Source organism: Marmota monax, unplaced genomic scaffold (genome assembly GCF_021218885.2).
Source record: "Marmota monax isolate L192 unplaced genomic scaffold, Marmota_monax_Labrador192_F-V1.1 WCK01_AAM20220418_F8-fsc00033, whole genome shotgun sequence".
In the NCBI taxonomy this organism is placed as follows: Eukaryota; Metazoa; Chordata; class Mammalia; order Rodentia; family Sciuridae; genus Marmota; species Marmota monax.
This window is the reverse complement of record NW_026694282.1, coordinates 7,638,085-7,646,056: the sequence shown is the minus strand read 5'-3', so window position 1 is coordinate 7,646,056 and position 7,972 is coordinate 7,638,085. Positions and strand designations below refer to the sequence as shown.

Genomic DNA, 7,972 nt, shown 5'->3' with positions numbered 1-7,972 from the left:
ATCAGATAATTACTAGCATTCAGTGTTCTCTGCAAAATGGATCTGAAAAGGCCACACAAAATTATTATTTTCAAATATGTAGCACATATCTTCTAAAAATGACACAACCTGTATCTACCTCTTAGTTGTGAATATCAGCGTTAGTAATATTTTTTTTAAAAAAGAATAGGCTTTTGGAGGAAACTTTATTTAATTAAATCTTTTTGATTCTGGATGTATTTTGTTAACTAGTCTGCATTGTATTTGGCATTGATTTTGATCCAGTGCTCTATACTTGATGAACCAAAAACTCCTAAATATTCTTACATTAGTTAGTATCTTTCTCATCAGTTAAAAATTCCAGAACAAGGTTTTATAGGGTCTTGTGCAATAGAACCATGGCACCCACTTCCCACATGAGAAACACATGCGGTATATTGCATATACGTAAGCAAGTGACAGCATGTGTGTACACCTCGTACCAAACTTAGGAAACACTCAACTTTTGTTTCTGAGTATGCTTCTCTCTTATTTGTATCTTGGTAGAACTCTAGCTAAATGTTTTACCTGTGTAATATATCTTGTGCTTATTTCTTTTTTATAAATAATATTTATTAAGTTTTAATAAAAACATGTATAAAGAGAACAACATTTTTAATTCTCTCTAGTTATTTTTAAAGTGAGAAATAATCATTTAAAAGAATAAATCACTCATGAACCCTTCAAGAAAAAATTTTTTTGTATATTCAGGATATGTGTGTGTGTGTGTCTGTCTGTGTATGTGTTTTCATACTTCTTCCTTAAACAATAGCATCACTATCCTACATAGTGTCGTTATTGTTATGCCTTAATCTTTTGTAAGGACCGTGAAATACTCTTTATTTTATGACTGTGTCAAAATGTACTTAGCCAATATCAATCATATTGATGAACATTCAGGGCATTTCTGTTTTTTTACTATTAAGAACATTATTTCAGTGAACCTTCATGGATATACAACTTATTGGTACTTTGCAAATGTATTTGTGCAGTAAATTCTAGCTGGAAATTGTTGGCTCAAAAGAGCATTATTTTTAAGAGCACATGAAGCAGTAAACTAACTTACACACTGTAGGGTAATAGTTTAATAGTGTTTAAGTATATCTGAGTGGCAGAAATTGACCAAGTAGAATTATTAGACTAAAAATAAAATTGTTGTGAGTCACTGGGATGTGCTGTGGACTGTGAATATGGTTGTAATAGCCTATAATTAACTGTCATCAACTTTAGGCTTTATGACTTGGAATTTTTGTCAGAATTTCCCCCTGTCATTTCACAAGCAGTTAGTAAACATTCTGAGGGTTCATTTTAGATCAAAAGCCATTTTTTAAAAAAGGAACTAGCCACAACCTTCCTGTGCTTAACTGTCTTTAAAATCAGACACTCTAAGGAACACTGTGTTAGGAAAAAAAGCTTGCATTTTCAATTAATGATTGTGTTTTCCTTCCTCAGGTGGAAGAGGAGATCTCAGAAAACAAAACACTACTGAGGCCTCTATTGCTCCTGTAACTTGGAACCGGAGAGGAGGCAAGATGCTGGCATAGCTGTTGAGCTGAGAACCTGCTATGCCAACATATTGCCATCTTTCCTGTCTGACAGCAGCCTGGCCTTCTGCACACCATTCTTCCTCGTCTTGCTGCAGATACGTGCCCTTCTATGGATGTGGGTTTTCTTGATATACCACCTTCCCACCGTGTACTGGGACACTCGCCCTGTTCTGGCCATGTTGACCTTTTTGGTTATTCTTGGATTCCACTGAGGATGTTCCTGCCTCTTAGTTTTCTTTCTCTCATCATTGGAGTCTCAGCAGGGACTCACATCTCAGAGAAGCCTTCCTTAATTACACTGTCTGTCACAGCTGTCATGTACCCCATCTTCCTCCTCCCATTACGCTGTGGTACCTTCAGAATCCTAGGTCACTCACTGAATGTGTCTGTTCTCGTGTTTGCTATCCTGTTTCTTGCACTAGAATATGAATTCCTCAAGGTTAGGGTTTGTCTATTGACCCATTGTATCCCCAGCACCAGACACCTAGTAAGCCTTCAGTACGTGTGTTTGAAACTCCAAAGGAATTTTATTCTACAATAGAGGGGTCAAGGAGTTACATTTTTCATGTTACCAATGGCTTTGATGTAACTCTGGCTCACAGGTAATAAAGAAATAAAGAGATGATGTTGAGTTCTTGGCCAGCAAGCCGAACACCTTAAAGCAGTCAAAATAAATGCTTTGTGGGGTCCACAGACCCAAGGCAGTAAGCATATTATAATGGAAAAGGCATCAGTTTCAAAATAAAAATTTCTGTTCCAGTCTCCCCACTGGTGTTTTCCTGCAGGTCCTCAGACAAGTCACTTAGCCTCTGAGCCACTGTTTTATCAGTTGTTAAAAGAAAATATTGATACCAACTCCACAGGATTCTTGCAAGGGATATTTTAACCAGAAGGTTTTTACCTTGCATCTAAAAGCATGTCTATAAAATTTCTGATATATATGCACTAATAAACATCCCACAAATTTTAAGTATTTTACTTTCTAGAAATTTTTTTTTCTTCAGTTAGAAACAGATAATTTTAAGTATGTCAAAACTGTAGTACATGTAGAACTCTGTATGAGACAAAGAAATCTGGAGCAACCAAGGAGTTAAGAAGGATTTCAAATTCTTCTTCTGGTTAGTTCACACTCTTCACCTTCTTTATTTCTAAAGTTACTCATTGTCGGGCTAGGGTTATAGCCCAGTGGTTGAGCGCTTGCCTCGCATGTGTGAGGCACTAGGTTTGATCCTCAGTGCTACAAAAATAAATAAATAAAACAAGATATTTTGTCCATGTATAACTTAAAAAAATATATTTGTTTAAACAGTCACTCATTGTGGACTTCTGACCTTTAAAGATTCACTTTCTTACAGAGTAAGAGTACTTGATAGGGAGTTGGATGGTAGAGCACTTGCCTAGCAAGTGTGAGGCACTGGCCTCAATTCTCAGCACCACATATAAATAAATGAATAAAATAAAGGTTCATCAACATCTAAAAATTTTTTTTTAAAAAGAGTATAAAACTCTGCTTTTAACAAACTAAATTTATGTTAATTTTGATGCTTTTCTAAGAAACAGAAAAATGATCATACTTCTCAACTGATACTATTTATTGTTACTCTGGGTATTAGAACTGTAATATTCAGAAAGTGCTGGTTATATCTTTATTTCATACTTCTGAAAGTACATCAAGTGAAGTTGTTCATTTAACAAAATTGTAAAGCTCAACACTGTGACAATTTTAGTCTATAGCTTTTGTAAGTGTTCTGTGTTAGGAGCCATCCATGGGCTGTGTGTGTGAGCTATGCGCATTTGAGTGTATGAGGGGACTGGTCTGGCGTTGCTTGCTGATTGGGCTGTGCAAAGCAAATGTGCCTTTTCTCGCACTCTGCCTGTGATCCCGCACAGCACCTGAGATGGGTGTGATTTGCCAAGGTGTCAATCAATCTGCTGACCACAGGACATCACCAAGAAAGACTCTACCTTCGAAACCCTACCCCTTGCCTTATTTGGGTGGAATCTTCTATCGAAAGTCTTCTCCCCAATAAATATGGGGGTTTTGGGTGTGCTCGCTCTCTTGCCTCTTGCTCTTTCCAGCACTGCCCAGTGTGGAGCTGAGGTGAGGTCACAGAGCCAACCTTGACCCCCCCCAAAAGTATTTTGTGTTTGTGTGGTTTTTTTCATTGCTAGCCCAGTTCATGCGGATTGACCCTGAATCCATTGCTGTGCTGGACGTGGGCGATAGTTCTGTTTATGCAAGCATAATTACTTTAAAGACATCATTTAAAAACTCACAGTGGGTGTGGCAGTGCACGCCTGTAATCCCAGTGGTTTGGGAGGCTGAGGCAGGAGAATCACGAGTTTGAAGGTAGCCTCAGCCAATTAGCAAGGCCCTAAGCAACTCAGTGAGACCCTGTCCCTAAACAAAATACAAAATAGGGCTGGGGATATGGCTTAGTGGTTAAGCACCCCGAGTTCAATCCCTAGAACCAAAAAACAAACAAACAAAAAAACTCAATATGACAAAAAAAGTACCTTAAGCAATATGAAGTACTTTAAGTTTTAGATTGTTTCTCTTGGTGGCTTGTGTATTCATCACCTTGTTTCATTCCTTCATTTCTTAAATTTATTCTTCATTTCTTAAATCTATATATTCAGAAACAAATATATAGAACAACAGCCTCTAGCCCTGGAAGGCCATTGTACAAGACCTATGTTAGCCATAACTTTGAAGAACTCACTGAAAATTGACAGTCATAACACCTTGTTCATTCTTTACCCTGATAGTGAAAGTACTTTCTTGAGGGAATCAAGAGGCCAGATAATATAGCTTCTTGTTTTTTTATTTACTTTTTTTTAACCTATAACTTAGTTTATAAAATTTGTTTCATGAGTTTGAGTTTCTTTGCCTTCTTCAGAGTTCCATCCACATCAGTTATAGACATATCCATTGCTCCCTTGACCTCCATGCAGTTGATGAGCTGGATTCCAAGAATGGAAATGAACTTTGAACTCACTTAGATCAACCCTACACATCTGAATATGTTTTACTGTCATTGCTGAACACCCATACCTTCCTTTATTCCCCCAAGTAAACAGTCATGGAAGGGGACAATTTGGACATAACAACATTATAGTGAAAGGCTGAAACATTAATATTCTTAAGTATCCACTATCTTCTTTCTATCAGTGGGTTTTACATTTGAATGTTATTCTGCCAATCACTTGGAGAGCTTGTTTAAAAACAGACTCCCAAACCATCCTCCAGGCATTCAGATTTAATAGATCTTGACTGAAATTTAAGAATCTTCATTTCTAATGAGCACCCTATTGATGTTGATTCAGTTTGAGAATGCATTATACTTTCTCTCAAGTCTTAAGTCAGAGGGCAGGTTTTCAAATTTCTTAAATGAGTCTCAATATGGAACTTAGGCCTGGTGGTAAAAGGAGTCTGCTTTCTCACTATGCCTGGGCTTACGGAAAACTGGACCAACGTTTTGTAGCTGTGCTTTATCCTCTGAGGTTTCTTACATAAACAGCCCACATAACTACGCACAGGAGCATTGCACCAGGGGCTACCCATGTGCTTCTGCGGAGCTGTTTTTAACTTCAATCATCTTTTCTCCACTGGTATACATTACAGTTTCCAAGATGTTGTATTTTCTTTCCTGATTGACTGGATATTGACCCAAAGTCTTTACCTCTAAATATTCTCCTTTCTGTAGGATTTCTGTCAAAATGGAAAATGATATATGAGCTCCTTGAGGCTACAGACTAGGTCTAATTATGTAGAAGGAAATTTTTCAAAATTTATAGGGCTCTTACAGTGGTAAATCTTTATGTAAACAAAGGATCATATCTTAATTGATCTATTTCTTAAGTTTAGATTTTTGTGGATTCTCTTTTAAATTGGGACATCTTTCCTTTGTGAGGCAGTGTGGTATAGTAGAAAGAACTTCAGAATGAAGTACAAAAAGTTCTGGCTTCTTGTATTGGTCCTGTCCTTTTCCAGCCCTGCATGTGACTTTGCACAGCTCATTTAATCATTTTCCTTAGTTGTAAATTGGGGGTAATAGTAGGAGACCTTATATGTTAGGAAGAAAAGAGAGAAAGGAGAAATAACAGCTGTGAAAAGTAAACCTGTGGTCATATTGGAATATAACCTACAAAAAGAATAGTTGAGGGTTTGAGTAGTAATTAATTTTATTTTTTTCAACATTTTATTGCTTTGGGTTGTAATTGTCTAATTGAACATAAGAAAAAAATAGAGATGCAGGTAGAAGGCAGATAACTTTTTTCTCATCCAACCTGAACCACTTATTTTCAATCTAATTCCTGTCCAAGAAAAGAAAACTAGTATTTTAGTTAGCTTCATCTTGAGGGAATGTCCTGCTTCTCTTCTGCTGTTTAAAAGCCTAAAAATATGATAATGATTCTGTGACTCACACGCTTGCTTTCTCATTGGCTTACTATGTGATTCAAATCAGATAAGGTATAATAAACTGCTTTGAAAAATGGTAAGAAGCTCTGAAAAAAGAAAGAATGAAGTTCTAAGATATTGTTTACAAATCTTTTCTCCCTTTACACCTACAAAATTTTATATTTGAAATGATTGAGATTTTAATAAAATCAAAAAATTTTCTTCTAAGCCTGGCTATAATGGTTTCATATGTAGCAATCTAATTGTTTATCATTTTGTTTGTAGTAGCTAGTCTACAGGAGATTGGGGGGAAGGGGTAAGCATCTCCTTTCATCTATGCTTGTATCCACTACAATAGATTTCATATTCCATCAACATGTATCTGTCTCAAAACCACAATAAAAGAAAGCAAAGTACTGCTTTAAGTTTTCACTATAGCTTGGGTGGTTTTTTTATTCCCACATGAATGTTTTGTATATTTATTTAATATTAGAAACAACACATATTAGTTTCCTTTTCAAAGTTTTTTAAATGTTTTGAAAGTTAATTTAAATAAAATATTAAGAAATTTATGATAGGTGAATATAACAAAAATTTTGTGGAGGTGTGGCTCAAACTTTAGAAGACCTAATTAGAAAGTTTAGATAAGCAAGAATCTGCTATGGAGTAGCAGAGGAAAGCTATATGATGAACATGTTAGATGTTACCTAAAGTTTCTCCAATGTATGTTTCAATTTGAGAAATGTGTATTATTCTTGGATGAAGAAAATTTCAGTTTTAAGTGAGAATTAATTTACTTTGCACATGAATTGCATATATGTTATATATTTAGTTGCTGTCAAGGATTAATAGTATTTCCCAGATATAAGGGCATTATTATACATTGTGTCTTTAAAAGCAAATGATAAGCAAGTTTGTTTATAAATTGATTATAGTCAATATGAGTAGGCATGTGTCCCTTTTTTGGAGACAAGATGATTCTCATTGCCAAACTGTAGCAATTTATGACAGAGAAGAAACATTATCTGCAGATGTGCAACAAAAGCAGAAACCCTTTCTTTAGTTTAGAAAGTTTTTAAAGTCTCAGCTTGTATCAGAAAATAACACTGGGGTAATTGCCTTATAGTGCCTACATAATGCCATGAGACATGCAAATTAGAAAAAAAAATATCATCAAAGATAATTTGCTAAACATGGACTTCAATATCTAGATGTATAAAAAAATGTAGCAAAGAGACTCATCAAGCGTGCATGAGAAAACAAAACTGGGAGAATGATGTAGTTACTGGGAAGCAAGCCACCTTCATGGTTTGCATACTTTGAAAATATGTTCCATCTGATTGCTTAAATCTGGAGAAAAATGAGTGATTTGAATTTCTGACTCCAAATTAATCATTTGGCCATTGAAAGAATTTACAGAAGATATTCATGGAATTTGTATGACCTAGAATGATCTCACCCGTCTCTCCCTTCCCTCCCTCCCTCCCTCCCTCCCTTCCTTCCTTCCCTCCTTCCTTCCTTCCTTCCTTCCTTCCTTCCTTTTTTTCTGGAAATGGGGATCCTTCCTTCCTTCCTTCCTTCCTTTTTTTCTGGTAATAGGGATCAAGCGTAGGGGTGCTTTATTACTGGGCTATATTCCCAGCCCTTTCTCTTTTTTATTATTATTTTTTTTATTTTGAGGTAGGGCTTTGCTAAGTTTCTGAGGCTTGCTTTGAACTTGTAATTCTTTTGCCTCAGCCTCCTGGGTAGCTGGGATTATAGGCATGTACCACCATATCTGGCTCTATTCATGTTCTCTCATCTGCTTTTCCACTTGCAAACCTTTCCTAATTCCTAAAACTTATAAGAGATACCCAGATACTGAACTTCAGTGAATTGTCATAAAAAGTTGAGTTGAGTCTATTGCTGGATTGTAGGGAAATGAGATATATATATATATATATATATATATATATATATATAGAGAGAGAGAGAGAGAGAGAGAGAGAGAGAGAGAGAGAGAGAG

General features: G+C 36.0%; 1 long non-coding RNA gene across 1 annotated transcript in view; it reads left to right on the top strand.

Moving 5' to 3' along the window:
* Positions 1–6,195, top strand: part of LOC124108831 (uncharacterized) — a 33,900-nt gene extending 27,705 nt beyond the window's left edge. Inside the window, exon 2 of the long non-coding RNA XR_006856788.2 lies at positions 1,471–6,195. This is a non-coding gene — a long non-coding RNA (uncharacterized LOC124108831). The remainder of the gene's footprint in view (positions 1–1,470) is intronic.
* The last annotated feature ends 1,777 nt before the right edge of the window (positions 6,196–7,972 follow it).